The 16,782-nt window shown below is 38.7% G+C and overlaps 1 protein-coding gene across 1 annotated transcript in view; it reads left to right on the forward strand.

Moving 5' to 3' along the window:
- Window positions 1–16,782, forward strand: part of LOC124798561 (BTB/POZ domain-containing adapter for CUL3-mediated RhoA degradation protein 3) — a 104,370-nt gene that overhangs the window by 640 nt on the left and 86,948 nt on the right. The window lies entirely within an intron of this gene.

Here is a 16,782-nt window from a genome sequence, read left to right on the forward strand (position 1 = left end):
TGTTATACTCCAAAATAATAGCCTAATTGAGCATCATGCCCATTGTCTGATGCTAGTTTTAGTTCTTAACATGTCACTATTTTGTAATGCAGTGGTATGCTTATATGTCAAACTAGCTACCTTTAGGGCAATAATTTACTAAAGGTTGTATCTCCTCAGAGTGTCTCTTATACAAAGTGCCTGAAGCTGATTTCTGTCACACTTCCTAGTCTTCCTCCTTTGTGTTGGTTGTGATTCTGAAATTGTCTCATTTCACCTTACTTCATCGGCTACATCTGTGCTCTCAACACAGTTTGTGTTGCTGTAGAATTAGTAACAGTTCATCATACAAGACTTGTTGCCAATATGTAGCAGTTTACTTTCCAGTTTTTCTTATAGTGGTCACTTCCCAGTCTGTGCCCTGGTGGCTCTGCAGGGTCAGACTACAAATTATTGACTAGTTTTGCCGGCGTAACACTAAGAGTGTGAGATTTTTAATGCTTAGCAATTTAGCCAAGTTAACAATGGTCCATAGTATATATATATATATATATATATATATATATATATATATATCTAAAAAGAAAGATGATGAAACTTACCAAACAAAAGCGCTGGCAGGTCGATAGACACACAAACAAACACAAACATACACACAAAATTCTAGCTTTCGCAACCAATGGTTGCCTCGTCAGGAAAGAGGGAAGGAGAAGGAAAGACAAAAGGATATGGGTTTTAAGGGAGAGGGTAAGGAGTCATTCCAATCCCGGGAGCGGAAAGACTTACCTTAGGGGGAAAAAAGGACAGGTATACACTCGCACACACACACATATCCATCCACACATACACAGACACAAGCAGACATTTGTAAAGGCAAAGAGTTTTCAACTCTTTGCCTTTACAAATGTCTGCTTGTGTCTGTGTATGTGTGGATGGATATGTGTGTGTGTGCGAGTGTATACCTGTCCTTTTTTCCCCCTAAGGTAAGTCTTTCCGCTCCCGGGATTGGAATGACTCCTTACCCTCTCCCTTAAAACCCATATCCTTTTGTCTTTCCTTCTCCTTCCCTCTTTCCTGACGAGGCAACCATTGGTTGCGAAAGCTAGAATTTTGTGTGTATGTTTGTGTTTGTTTGTGTGTCTATCGACCTGCCAGCGCTTTTGTTTGGTAAGTTTCATCATCTTTCTTTTTAGATATATTTTTCCCACGTGGAATGTTTCCCTCTATTATATATATATATATATATATATATATATAATTTTTTTTTTTTTTTTTTTTTTTTTTTTTTTTTTTTTTTTTTTTTTTACGGTATTGAACTGAAATATTTTGTCAGTGTCCATTCACATTAAAGAGAATGTGGCCCATAAGTGTTGCGTGGCAGACAGAAACATGAATCAGTGCATACTTTACTACCTTTACAGCAATCACTGGTTTCATAACATAGGCTTAAGTGCACTTAGTACCATACACACAACCTTATAGGTACCCAAACATATCTTGTCGAACAGTGTTAGGGCAGCACGTTTGTGTGTGTGTGTGTGTGTGTGTGAGGGAGGGAACACCTACTTAAATTGTAAAAAATCTGAGAGCTAGTCATTTCTCTCTCCTGCTTCATGTGTGTATGTGCCACACAGCAGTCGGTTACAGTTGAGTGGTTTGCTTGCATCCAAAAACTTTTGTTAAGCAATTTATTATTTGTATGTACTGTGTTTGAATGAATTTAATGTAAGAGTTATTTAATGAAATATTTGACACTGAATCAGTAAGTCATAAAACTAATGCATCATTTTCACTTAATGTTAATATTTTCCTGTAAAATGCCAATCAGCGAAGTTTGCATTCAGTATTACACTGTTTCATTATTTGTGACTATTAATGCACAGTGCACTACTCAGATTTTGTTTCACACCTTGGCCCATAAGGGCCACAGCCTAGCCCTCCGGGGTGGAGAGCTGAGTCCAGTCCACTACATCAGGATTGCAGGCTAGTAGATCAGGCCATGGACCTGTTGGCTCCCTAGCCTATTGCATTGTGTATGCTATGGCCCATCTACTGTTCTGCGGCACGTGCAGCATATATTTCAAACATTCTAAAATTTATGCCAGTAAAAGTTACATAGTAGGCTTCCCATTCAATTTCTGATAGAAGAATATGTAAATAGTATGCATGAAAATATTGGCCGAGGCCTTTTTTTCTGAAGTTACTTTGCAGCTTTAGATTTAATGACAAAAGGTGTTTTAAATATGACACAGATGTAAACATTGGGCTATGCTACAGGATAATCTGTTATTAAAAACTTTATTTGGTATTCACATTCATTAACTTTGTGAACTTGCAACCAAATTAACATTCCAACTTAATCTAGACCTCGGGTTGTACTGTAGATCAATCTGTCATCACAACATAGTATTTTGCTTTCACATCCAATGACTCCACCAACTAGCAACAGTAATATGAATATACGCACCACAATATGACGGGTTAACGGAAACATCCGATTCCATCCATCTGCTTTGATCAATGACGTCACCAATATGGCTGAAACAACCATTCACGACAACTCCCATATCGCGACTATGACGTCATTACGTAAACATGACAAAAAACATAAAAATAGATTGAAAAACCATCAAACACATATTCCTCCAAAAATATAATGAAACTAACGGGACAAGCAGGGGAAAGTGTGGGTTTTGTGGTGGGGGCAAACTAAAAATAAACACACGCCACTAATCCAAATGACAAAAATGATAAAACGACCGAAACCTTCCCAAAATCAACTAAAAACAATATCAATTGGAATCGAACACTTTCCTTGACCTACATAGGTCAACAGCAACTACCAATACCACACTATAAATCTCAAAACTTTCACCACCACACTTAATCATACCAAAAAGAAAAAAAAAACCTAGAAAATCAAAATTGGAATTGAACACTTCCCTTGACCTGTTATCCTTACGACATCTCCACATATAGCCGTCCCAGGTCCGAGACGCTAGAACTTTAGTATGCCTCATTTCTTCACGACACACTGGACACTTCAAGACTTCAGTTGACAGGCCGAATAGATGAAGAAATTTTATTAGAGACAATGCACTGTCCCCCATCATCACCGACATCTGAAAACTGTTGACCTTGTCAGTCATATCCATACCTACATAAACAATTCAATTTACCAAAATTCACACATGCCGAACAGAAAAAAACTACAATAACGTCGACGTAACAAAACCAAAATCGTTAAATCACTGAAAAATATTCCACTGAAAGCACAGTCACCACCGATACCACACACATGCAATGCTACCCTGCAAATGAACCCCATATGCCACATAACATGCTACCCATAAACACACCACCAGAGAGAACCACCAACCGCTGTACATCATCTACAAACACGCCACTCTCACAAACTAAACTCCGCGCCGTCGTGACGTCACACACCACAACAGCCTAATGTCACGGGTCAAAGCCAACGGGTGGAATCGGATGCTTCTGTTGACCTAGGCATTAACATCGTCAGTGGTCAAAGCCAAAGACCTGTATCTAATATTTGTCTTGACCCAAAAGTTCTTTGTGGACATTATAATTGGCTGGAGATAAAAACCTGGTGCTACAGGGAAGTGTGTAATCTGAATATTTATTGAAAATGAAAAAGCTCTGGTGCAGAGTCAATTTGAATAATAGTAGAGGACAATAAATGTAGGGCTTTGCAGATGGAAGCTGACCATCACACAGCAGAGACGACCTGCTGACACCACGTCACTGTAGTGTGCAACTTGCTGGGCTGGGGAAGCAACTAGATATTTTGTATAAACTTTAAAACTGTAAATGTGTTTTGTAGTGACTGCTCCATTGGCTGTGAATAACAGGAACCTCATGTAGGTTTTTGACAGATACAGGTTGCATATCATTAGACACAGTGAAAAGGAATAGATGTAAAGATGGCAGATCATGACTGAATAAACGTGAAATTTTTCATAGAATGAATCTTTCACTTAGTGTTAAAGACTGTGCTGTTGTAGAAATATTGTATTTGTTACTGCTGTGATGATGATGTTACCAGTTGGGATGGCACTGTCTGCTTAGTACCTCCCTGAAACAACCACTATCACTGCATGATGCCACAGTCACTTCATTTTTGATATGGCACATTGAACCATTACCATTGTGGTTTTGCTGTCGCAGACTTTTTAACATTGTTGATCTCATTTCAAGACCCAATTTAAGGAATTCGTTTGATGTAAGAACTGAGTTTTAGTTTCAAATCCAGTATGATATTTAGTAGAATATTGTTTTGGAGGAGCATCATTAAGCTGATTGATTTGAAACACAATAGCTCAAGCTTAAAAGTTCATCAGAGTGATTGTAAGGTGCAAATATATTTTCAAATTTCGTGCAATACATTCAGAGACTACCTTTGATAGTAAAGATGAATTTTTACTTCCAAAATCAGTAGGGAAAGGTTACTTAATATGAAAGGTAGGTCTGTTATTGAAGCGAAGACATAAGTTTTTGTGGTGGGCTTAGTGTATACACGAGTGTTAAAGTAAGCATCAGATATGTGAACGGCAATACCAAATAAGAAAAAAGAATTTGTTAAGAGAAAGGTGTTGCAAACTTTACAGAAGAGAATTGAGTTTCTCACAAAAATTAGGAAGTTCTGGCTCACCAGGAATTTGCAGATAAAACATGTCACCCATGTATAAAACTGAACCAGATCAGAGGCTTTCAATCCGTGGTCTCAAACAATCTCTAGGCAATTCACAGATAAGCTTATATAAAACAGAGCAGTTCTGTTCCTCAAGACTCTACCAGTAATATGTTTGTAAGCTTTTCCTTGAAAGGTGAATTAATTGTCTTTTAGTATAAAATTAATGACTGTGACTGATAACAGGAACACATGTTTTGAAGTACACAAGCTATGTATGTATGAAATATTGTTATAGAAAACAATTTCATAAAAAAGATCAAGAAGAATATTAGCTGGGATGAGAAGTGTAGATTTCAGGTGACTAATATGGTACACTGGTTAAGACCTTGGACTCGTACATGGGAGATTCGAGGTTCAAATCTTCATTCATCCAGTCTAATTTACATTTTCCTGAATTGCTAGATCACTGAAGGCAACTACAAGTTTTCTTCCCCATATTTGTCTAATCTGAACTTTCCCATCTTTCTAACAACACACTCTTCTATCCATTTTATGCCTTTGCTCGGGGGAGGGGGAAGGGTGCGCGAGGGAATTCTATTTTTTATCTTAACACATTTTTTCCTCTGTTTTCTATCAGTTACCTACTATTTTCTGCTACTTATTTGTATTCACGTAAAATTTCTTTTGCTGCTGTGCCTATTCAGATACAACTATAAGCTATTAACAGATATGAATTGCATTATAGCTTTTGCAGAGCTGAACACACACTTATGTAGTGTTATGGAGCTACTTATTTGACATTTGTTGTGCGGTGCTACAGGGGTCAACGGAAGCATCCGATTCCACCTGTCTGCTTTGACCCCATGAAGTAAGGGTGTTGTGGTGTGTGATGCCATTATGGTGCAGAGTTTGAGTTAGTTGTGTTTGATGGCACTGTGTGCGTGCGTGCGTGAGAGAGAGAGAGAGAGAGAGAGAGAGAGATATGGCCGACCTATTTTGCACTGCCAAAATTTGTTGGTTGTAAGTAATTGTGTTTTTTTTCTTTTTTTTAAATATTTTTTCTGTTTTTCTCAAGTTGTAGTGTTTTGAGTATTGAATGTGTTTTAATTTATGTAGGGATTTTTGACTTGTTGAGGTGTTGTGGTTTTGGTTTTGTTTTTCTAAGTTGTAGGTGTTGGATTTTTTGTATCAGTAGTTATGGTTGAGCTATATGGGTCAAGGGAAATAACCGATTCCAATTTTCGTAGTTTTATTTGTAGGTATTGGTGTTTTGGTATCATCATCTGTGGTCAAGGGAAATATCTGTTTACAGTTTTCATAGTTTTTGCTATAGGCGTTGCTGTTTTGGTATCGTCAGCTACGGTTGACGTATATAGGTCAAGGGAAGTGTCAGATTCCTGTTGATTTTGTAATTATTGTTTTTTTGTTCATTGTTTTGTGTGTTTTGGGATCATGGCGGTTTTTTTTTTTCCTGCCCCCCTCTCTCTGTGATATTTAGGTTGTCCCCTCCCTAAAACCCCCAATTTCCCGCTGTTGCCCCATTAGTTTGATTGTATTTTTGGAGGTTGATGTTATTGTCTTATTTATACATATTTTCAAGTTTGTTGCTGTGTGTATGTAGTGACATCATATGTGCCATATTGGAGACACTTAGAATAGCCATTTCCGCCATATCGATGACTTCATGGGTCAAAGCAGACGGGTGGGATCGGACACTTCCGTAATTCTGTGCTACAGCATTGCTACATTGAATGTCATGTGGTTGTTGGATATAGCTTGGATAGCAGGAAGTACAGTGCTAATACAGGTAGAATGTGTTCTTGTGTGTTGCAGCCACCAACAGTTAAATGGGCTGCAATGAGTGCTTGATAGTGTGTCTTTTGCACACTTCACTCTACTCGAATATATAGTGCAAGTGAACTGATGGTTTGCTGTGATGCATTAACAATGGTGGCCAGGTGCATTTGACTTTGAGAGCTGAAGTGCAACTTATACATAGTCATTTTAATTAAATGTGACACTCATTCTTCAGCAATATCCCATAGAGCAGTTGTGGTGAATGAATAATTTGTACTAGTGCAGTAGTATGTTCAGCATTACAATACCACTTGTGATGCAGATTGTACAATGCTAAAATAGTTTTTTTGTGGTTATTGGAAAGAGAGATCTGTCATTTCTACACAAGAAAAATTGTTTGAGATGCAAGGATCCACTGGAAAAGTCAGGCTAATGGTATCTTTGGGATGTTCCCTTTCAGGAGAAGGGCAAGACAAACTAATGTTTCATACTGTAACTTGTTTAGTTAAGATACCACACAATCAAAATAACAAAAACTTCTCTAACATAGAGTAGATCTACTTCATCCAGATATCGATAATGAGAGCACACTCTGTGATCAGAAATTTGAGTTGCATGTGCCATACAGCTTGAGTTTATCAATATCATTTTTTCACTTATTTGGAAGAACATTTGTGTGGTTAAGAATTTGCATGTTGTCATTGAGGGACTGTGAATACAATTTCAAAGGTGCACATCTGTAACTATTGGAACGTAAGACACCCGTTTCTGTAAGTATCTTTGCATTGAAAAAATAGAGCTCTAGTCATACCTGTGAGTGTGATGTTCACACTGTGACACATTTTTCACTATGTTGTTATCACTGACAGAATTGATGCAAACAACAAAGCTGTTAGCTAACTTCTAACTGAAGATTAGAGGTTAGGTCATTTCGAGTAATGTGAACTCATCAAATATTTCATAATCGTTAAAGACATCAAAACAAGGTTTGATTGTCAATGTTTGCAATGAAAAAATTGTATAAAAGTATTGTGCAGTTACTGAAAGCAAAGGCTCAGTCCCAGAACTGTTTTCAAGAACTGTAGAATACTATTAAATGTAACTGTTGTTGTTGTGGTCTTGCGGTCTTCAGTCCTGAGACTGGTTTGATGCAGCTCTCCATGCTAATCTATCCTGTGCAAGCTCCTTCATCTCCCAGTACCTACTGCAACCTACATCCTTCTGAATCTCCTTAGTGTATTCATCTCTTGGTCTCCCTCTACGATTTTTACCCTCCACGCTGCCCTCCAATGCTAAATTTGTGATCCCTTGATGCCTCAGGACAAGTCCTACCAATCGATCCCTTCTTCTAGTCAAGTTGTGCCACAAACTTCTCTTCTCCCCAATCCTATTCAATACCTCCTCATTAGTTATGTGATCTACCCATCTAATCTTCAGCATTCTTCTGTAGCACCACATTTCAAAAGCTTCTATTCTCTTCTTATCCAAACTATTTATCATCCACGTTTCACTTCCATACATGGCTACACTCCATACAAATACTTTCAGAAACGACTTCCTGACACTTAAATCTATACTTGATGTTGATTCTAGTGCTACACAGCCATCTATTCCACCAACACACTATCTTTTGACTTCTCTCCTTTTCTGCTACCTCCCTCTCCCCGTCCTTTGTCTAACCTCCTGACTATCTATCTGCCCCACCCTCTCTCCACCTTGACCCTGCTTGCCTCCATAAGCAGAACTTTACTGCCACCCACTCCTACCCTGCTATCCCTCCCCCATCCTGCCTCCCCTTCTTCCTTACCCCACCTGGTTGCCTCTCCCATCATGCACTGTTGCTTGCAGTCTGGCATCAGCTGCCAGAGATACTCTCTCTCTCTCTCTCTCTCTCTCTCTCTCTCTCTCTCTCTGTGTGTGTGTGTGTGTGTGTGTGTGTGTGTGTGTGTGTGTCAAAGGCCTTGTTGGCCAAAAGTTATCTGTGCTATGTGGTGAATAGCAACCATCCTTTCATTAATACTGTTACATTCCATCCTTGATTTTTCATTGTTTGATTTTGTGTTGCATTTCTTATTGAATGCCTTATACTTTCCTTTTGCAGTGGTACTATGTAACTGATAATTAATGCTTTTGTACAATATTGGTTTTAGGTGACATTGAATACCACAGGTGTGATAAACTGAGAGTTTATTTCCAGATGGAATTTGTAGTAGTGTAAATAAAGTGGCAGGCAAAAGGGCTTTTGGACGGAACAGCTTGGAACATGTAACTAAGAGTTGAGAAACTATACTGAGTATTCTTCCGTTAAGTGAAATACATTCTCTTTATATGCAGGTCTACACACATTTTCCTGGCTGGCCTTGCTTTTGGAATGTCTCCCTATAAGACACAGTTTTCTATGACTTCTAAACTGATCATCAGTCTCTCCCATGGTAGCTTCTCTTCTGCTTCACTAAAATTATTAGTACTACAGCTGTATATTTTTATTGGGTATAAAATTGTTGTATCACAAAAAACACTACTCTGGCACTGCCTCATTTTCTTGCATGGAATAACATGTCCGTAGTTGGATTCAAAGATGTTGTTGTTGTTGTTGTTGTCTTCAGTCCGGAGACTGGTTTGATGCAGCTCTCCATGCTACTCTATCCTGTGCAAGCTTCTTCATCTCCCAGTACCTACTGCAATCTACATCCTTCTGAATCTGTTTAGTGTATTCATCTCTTGGTCTCCCTCTGCGATTTTTACCCTCCAATACTAAATTGGTGATCCCTTGATGCCTCAGAAACATGTCCTACTAACCAGACCCTTCTAGTCAAGTTGTGCTACAAACTTCTCTTCTCCCCAATCCTATTCAGTACCTCCTCATTAGTTATATGATCTACCCATGTAATCTTCAGCATTCTTCTGTAGCACCACATTTCAAAAGCTTCTATTCTCTTCTTATCCAAACTATTTATCATCCACGTTTCATTTCCATACATGGCTACACTCCATACAAATACTTTCAGAAACAACTTCCTGACACTTAAATCTATACTTGATGTTAACAAGTTTCTCTTCTTCATGAATGCTTTCCTTGCCATTGCCAGTCTACATTTTATATCCTCTCTACTTCGATCATCATCAGTTATTTTGCTCCCCAAATAGCAAAACTCATTTACTACTTTGTGTCTCGTTTCCTAATCTAATTCCCTCAGCATCACCCAACTTAATTCAACTACATTCCATTATCCTCATTTTCCTTTTGTTGATGTTCATCTTATATCCTCCTTCCAAGACACTATCCATTCCGTTCAACTGCTCTTCCAAGTCCTTTGCTGTCTCTGACACAATTACAATGTCGTCGGCAAACCTCAGTTTTTATTTCTTCTCCATGGATTTTAATACCTAATCCGAATTTTTCTTTTGTTTCCTTCACTGCTTGCTCAGTATACAGATTCAATAACATTGGGGATAGGCTACAACCCTGTCTTACTCCCTTTCCAACCATTGCTTCCGTTTCATGTCCCTCGACTCTTATAACTGCCATCTGGTTTGTGTACAAATTGTAAATAGCCTTTCGCTTCCTGTATTTTACCCCTGCCACCTTTAGAATTTGAAAGAGAGTATTCCAGTCAACATTGTCAAAAACTTTCTCTAAGTCCACAAATGCTAGAAACGTAGGTTTGCCTTTCCTTAATCTTCCTTCTAAGATAAGTCGTAAGGTCAGTATTGCCTCACGTGTTCCAACATTCTACGGAATCCAAACTGATCTTCCCTGAGGTCGGCTTCTACCAGTTTTTCCATTCGTCTGTAAAGAATTCACGTTTGTATTTTGCAGCTGTGACTTATTAAACTGATAGTTCAGTAATTTTCACATCTGTCAACACGTGCTTTCTTTGGGATTGGAATTATTATATTCTTCTTGAAGTCTGAGGGTATTTCGCCTGTCTCGTACATCTTGCTCACCAGATGGTAGAGTTTTGTCAGGACTGGCTCTCCCAAGGCCGTCAGTAGTTCTAATGGAATGTTGTCTACTCCTGGGGCCTTGTTTCGACTCAGGTCTTTCATTGCTCTGTCAAACTCTTCACGCAGTATCGTATCTCCTATTTCATCTTCATCTACATCCTCTTCCATTTCCGTAATATTGTCCTCAAGTACGTCGCCCTTGTATAGACCCACTATGTACTCCTTCCACCTTTCTGCTTTCCCCTCTTTGCTTAGAACTGGGTTTTCATCTGAGCTCTTGATATTCGTACAAGTGGCTCTCTTTTCTCCAAAGGTATCTTTTATTTTCCTGTAGGCTGTATCTATCTTACCCCTAGTGAGGTAAGCCTCTACATCCTTACATTTGTCCTGTAGCCATGCCTGCTTAGCCGGTTTGCACTTCCTGTCGATCTCATTTTTGAGACATTTGTATTCCTTTTTGCCTGCTTCATTTACTGCATTTTTATATTTTCCCCTTTCATCAATTAAATTCAATATTTCTTCTGTTACCCAAGGATTTCTACTAGCCCTCGTCTTTTTACCTACTTGATCCTCTGCTGCCTTCACTGCTTCATCCCTCAGAGCTACCCATTCGTCTTCTACTGTATTTCTTTCCCCTATTCCTGTCAATTGTTCCCTTATGCTCTCCCTGAAACTCTGTACAACTCTGGTTTAGTCAGTTTATCCAGGTCCCATCTCCTTAAATTCCCACCTTTTTGCAATTTCTTCAGTTTTAATCTACAGTTCATAACCAATAGATTGTGGTCAGAATCCACATCTGCCCCTGGAAATGTCCTACAATTTAAAACCTGGTTCCTAAATCTCTGTCTTACCGTTATATAATCTATCTGATACCTTTTAGTATTTCCAGGATTCTTCCATGTATACAATCTTCTTTTATGATTCTTGAACCAAGTGTTAGCTATGATTAAGTTACGCTCTGTGCAAAATTCTACCAGACGGCTTCCTCTTTCATTTCTTAGCCCCAATCCATATTCACCTAATATGTTTCCTTCTCTCCCTTTTCCTATTGTCGAATTCCAGTCACCCACGACTATTAAATTTTCGTCTCCCTTCACTACCTGAATAATTTCTTTTATCTCATCATACATTTCTTAAATTTCTTCATCATCTGCAGAGCTAGTTGGCATATAAACTTGTACTACTGTAGTAGGCATGGGCTTAGTGTCTATCTTGGCCCTTGTAATACGTTCACTATGCTGTTTGTAGTGGCTTACCCGCACTCCTATTTTTTTTATTCATTATTAAACCTACTCCTGCATTACCCCTATTTTATTTTGTATTTATAACCCTGTATTCACCTGACCAGAAGTCTTGTTCCTCCTGCCACCGAACTTCACTAATTCCCACTATATCTAACTTTAACCTATCCATTTCCCTTTTTAAATTTTCTAACCTACCTGCCCGATTAAGGGATCTGACATTCCATGCTCCGATCCATAGAATGCCAGTTTTCCTTCTCCTGATAACGACGTCCTCCTGAGTAGTCCCCGCCCGGTGATCCGAATGGGGGACTATTTTACCTCCGGAATATTTTACCCAAGAGGACGCCATCATCATTTAACCATACAGTAAAGCTGCATGCTCTCGGGAAGAATTGCGGCTGTAGTTTCTGTTATATTGCTAGAGAAGGCCGAAATGCACGCTATAAGCTCACGCCAGATGGCGTGAGGTCTGAAACAGGATACGTGATGAATGCTATAAAGAAAAGTACGTAGCTTCTGGAATACTTAACTTTAATCCATCATTTGTATGCATCGTTCTTGATGAAACATGCTTCATACGATAACTATCAATTGCTATGGCGCCTTGCTAGGTCGTAGCCATTGACTTAGCTGAAGGCTATTCTAACTATCTTCTCTGCAAATAAACGAGGCTTCGTCAGTGTTGCATCGCTAGCTAAGTCGTCCGTACAACTGGGGCGAGTGCTAGTAAGTCTCTCGAGACCTGCCGTGTGGTGGTGCTCGGTCTGCGATCACTGACAGTGGCGACACGCGGGTCCGACATGTACTAATGGACCGCGGCCGATTTAAAGCTACCACCTAGCAAGTGTGGTGTCTGGCTTTCAGCTGTTCGCAGTACCACAACAGCAAGGCCATTTTGGTTAGTGTTACAAGGCCAGATCAGACAATCATCCAGACTGTTGCCCCTGCAACTACTGAAAAGGCTGCTGCCCCTCTTCAGGAACCACATGTTTGTCTGGCCTCTCAACAGATACCCCTCCGTTGTGGTTGCACCTACAGTACGGCTATCTGCATCGTTGAGGCATGCAAGCCTCCCCACCAACGGCAAGGTCCATGGTTCATGTAACGGATAAATTCCCTTTTAAAAATGTAGTTACTTAAATATTTCTGCAGATAAAGTTTTGAGTGCTTTCTTTACAACAGAATAATTTTCCATTGTGTACTGCCATTTTGGAAAGTTAATTAAAATATCACAGACTGTTTGTGAAATAGTGTGACTATCTTTAGTGGGATATACTGTGATTAAGTAGAATCTTCGCATTCCTTGTACAGGACATCAGATTACAGATAATTATTACCATTATCTGCAGACTTAATGAAAAATGTTGACATTTATAAAATTAAACATTTGTGTGACAACCAGAGAGATACTGAAGACTTAAGGTATGCAGAAAGGTGGTCCAATATCCCTGCATAATGTTCCATGCGTTCCATGTTATAAGGACTAGCTACATGTCAGTTGGTGACATTGATGTGCCACAACGCATACTGTTATTGCACAATCAATTCCCATAAGAATTAAATGAATGTGCAATACCTGTCTTGCCATTAAACAATGCAGTGCAGTTGCCAGCATGTGTATTTGGATGTAATGTAGACTCCACATTTGAACAGGGAGACTGTTTATGCAGTGCACTCATTTAGAAGCTGACAAGGTAATGATGTGCATCAAATCCACAGTCTGTCCACAAAGAGAGACCCATATGCTGTAGGACTAACGGGATATTGGACGTATGCAGAGAAGAGCAGCATGAATGATCACAGGTTTGTTTAATTTGTGGGAGAGTGTCACAGAGATACTGAAGAAACTGAACTGGGAGACTCTTGAAGATAGACTTAAAGTATCCCAAGAAAGCTTACTAATGAAGATTCTCAAGAACCGACTTTAAATGATTTCTCTAGGGATATACTACAACCTCCTACATATCACTCACACAGGAATCTTGAGGATAAGATTGGAATAATTACTGCATTCCAGAGATATTCAAACAGTCTTTCTTCCTGCACTCCATATGTTAATGGAACAGGAAGAAACCCTAATAACAGGTACAATCGGACATGCCCTCTGCCACGTACCTCACGGTGGTTTTTAGAGTATGGATGTAGAGGTAGAGACTAGGGTTAATATCCAGAAACAGAACTAGACTACAGAACAGCTAAAGTCACAGCTGAAAGAGTAACATCAGTTACTATCAATACAATACTTTTCCCTCATCCAACAATAGTAACCATACTGTCTTACTAGGGTTAATTCTAATGCAGGTGCCATCTAGAAACTATAAAGAAACAAGTTACCTTACACATGTCTCACAGATGTCACTTATTTGGTAACACCATGCTTGATCTGCATGGTTTATACTAGCACAGCTTGCTTATTTTCAACATTGGGACTAAGGCTACTCTTTTTTACAATATTGTTATATTGAAAATGTTGACAGATGCATACTGAAGTAAATATGCTATTTGCCCACAGACTTCAGATTAATGCCAACTAAGTGTCAGGACAAGAACTTGACAGTAGAGGCAGTATGTAGTAAAGGTGGGGGAATAACCTCTTTACGTGCCCCCTGCAACCACCACTTTTATGAACTACTAAAAAGTGTGACTATTGTTTCACCTTCCTATAGTATTGTCATAGTCAACTGAATTTGATGATGCAGTCTTAAATCACAAGTTGTGTGAAATTTGAAAAAACCTCTGCATTAAAAATGTGAGTGACTTGCCTGATGATAGTTCCAGAAAGAGGTGACTTAGAGAAATATTGTTTTACATCTGTTGCTGTGCCCTGCTCTTCTTATTGGTATCTTCTAAACTGTCTTACATATTTGTGCTGTTGATACGCATGGCCCTTTGGACGTGCAAAATATCTAGCCAAAAAATATTTTGTCTTGTCTTCAGTGGATACTACTTTGTTCCTGCTAATTGTGATGGCATAACAGACATTGCAGATCTAGTATGCTGTTATAAATTACAATGTGGTGTGCTAATTACAGTCAACTGCTGCTGGAACCTAGATCATAATTTAAGTGTATTATAATATTGCTGAAGAAAAATAAGCTTTTCTCTATGAATCCACACAGGTTCAGAGAAAATCACTCATTCAAAATGCAGCTTCACTCATTTTCTCTTGCAAATAGTATGTGCATATGAACAGATCCTGTCATCCTAGCTTTTCAGTATGAATGAACATTGTACAGCATTATTAATTACTTCACAACCTGTGATTATATGAAATATTTTCCCAGATATGCAGTCAGAAGTGAAGAATATTTTACTAATAGAACTCATTGTCATACTGGATAGCAGTTGTTCTACAGAATTGTGTGTGCCCCAGGCTAGCATAATAGGACCATGTATGTTGTCAGTATACATAAATAATTTATCAAATTGGGCCAGCAACTGACAATGCTGTTGTCCAAAGGAAAATATAACTTTTGGATGATCATCTTAGGCAATGCATAATTATTTTCCCTTGGTCTAATATGTGACACTTCTCATTAAAAGTAAATAATCACAGGATAATTCCCATAACAAAGAAAGAGATCATTATAGCATCCAATAAAAAGATGACTATATCTATTAAATGTCACATCCTTTAAATATCTGAGGATAATAGTAAGAAGCGATTTGGCAGGTACTATTGTATAACAAATTATTTGTGAAATCACATAAAAAGAAGTGCTGCACTTGGGAACTATACCAGTTATAAAAGTGTACATTCTGTTAAGCTAGTGTCAATTTTGGTATGTCTGAAGCACCCCCCTCTCTCTCTCTCTCTCTCTCTCTCTCTCTCTCTCTCTCTCTCTCTCTTTCTTTCTGGGCCTACATTGAAGGTGTGATGTGATACTGGAATTTGGAGAAATACAGTGGAATATTCACTGTGTAAGTTTCCCTTAGCCAAGAGAAATGAAGGTATTGTAACTATTTATTGACACGCATCCATGAGGAATGTATTGATGATCATATACAAAACCAAGGATAATAATTTATCAATGAAGAAAGAGTTCATATTCCCTGCAATTACACCTAGTTTGTATACATCTCAAGGAAAGTATAAAAAGAAAGGACAGTGTTATTACCTTAGTAAAAACATTGAAATATTTAGCTGTTGATGCAGTACTATGAGGGTACATCAAATATGAACAAAACATTTGTTTTTAAATTTTTTATTTTGTTGTTACAGCATGATCAAGTGTACATAATTTCTAAACATAATCAACTAATTAAGAGCCGCGTGAGATTAGCCGAGCGGTCAAGGGCGCTGCAGTCATGGACTGTGCGGCTGGTCCCGGCGGAGGTTTGAGTCCCCCCTCGGGCATGGGTGTGTGTGTTTGGCCTTAGGATAATTTAGGTTAAGTAGTGTGTAAGCTTAGGGACTGATGACCTTAGCAGTTAAGTCCCATAAGATTTCACACAAATTTGAATTTGAACTAATTTAAAAATTCATTTACCCCAAAATATCGACATCTTTTTAATGCCATCATTGTAAAAAGACTGTAGCTGTATCACTAACCAATTGCCCATGAAGTCTTCCAGACCTGTGTCATCATCAAGTGCCTCCTTGAGTGATCCTAGAAAATCAAAAGATGAAAAGTATCGGCTGTAAGAACGGTTATTGTTTCTTCCAAGTCTTGTTTCTTCTAAGTTCTGATGAGTGAGAGCTGCAGTATAGGTGCAGGTGTCATGAATGATAACGACTTGTTGTATTATTTGGTCACATTGTTTGCTGTGATAAGCAAACCTAACCTTACTCAGAAAGTTACACCAATATGGTGTGGTAATTGTATAAAAAATGAATATACAAAGAGCTATGCTAGTCAGAAAAAAAAACCAGTTGCAAGCACCTTGTCTGCCAACACTGGGGCTTCCTCATACTTTCTTTGCCACACACAACTGGTTTATTTTGGTCCAGATGCATAGTAGTGTACCAAAGTTTCATCACAGGTTACTGCATGGCTCAAGTATGCATCATCTTCAACCACAATCATTGCTAAGTCTTTCAGTAAACTGCACAAGTTTTGGTTTCTGTTCTTTAGTCGGAAGTTGTAAACCCAAATAGGGGCACACTTAAATGGCTTAGTTACTTTGTGATGATGGCTTACAGCAATCGTAACTTAA

This window comes from Schistocerca piceifrons, chromosome 1, assembly GCF_021461385.2.
Source record: "Schistocerca piceifrons isolate TAMUIC-IGC-003096 chromosome 1, iqSchPice1.1, whole genome shotgun sequence".
Lineage (NCBI taxonomy): Eukaryota > Metazoa > Arthropoda > Insecta > Orthoptera > Acrididae > Schistocerca > Schistocerca piceifrons.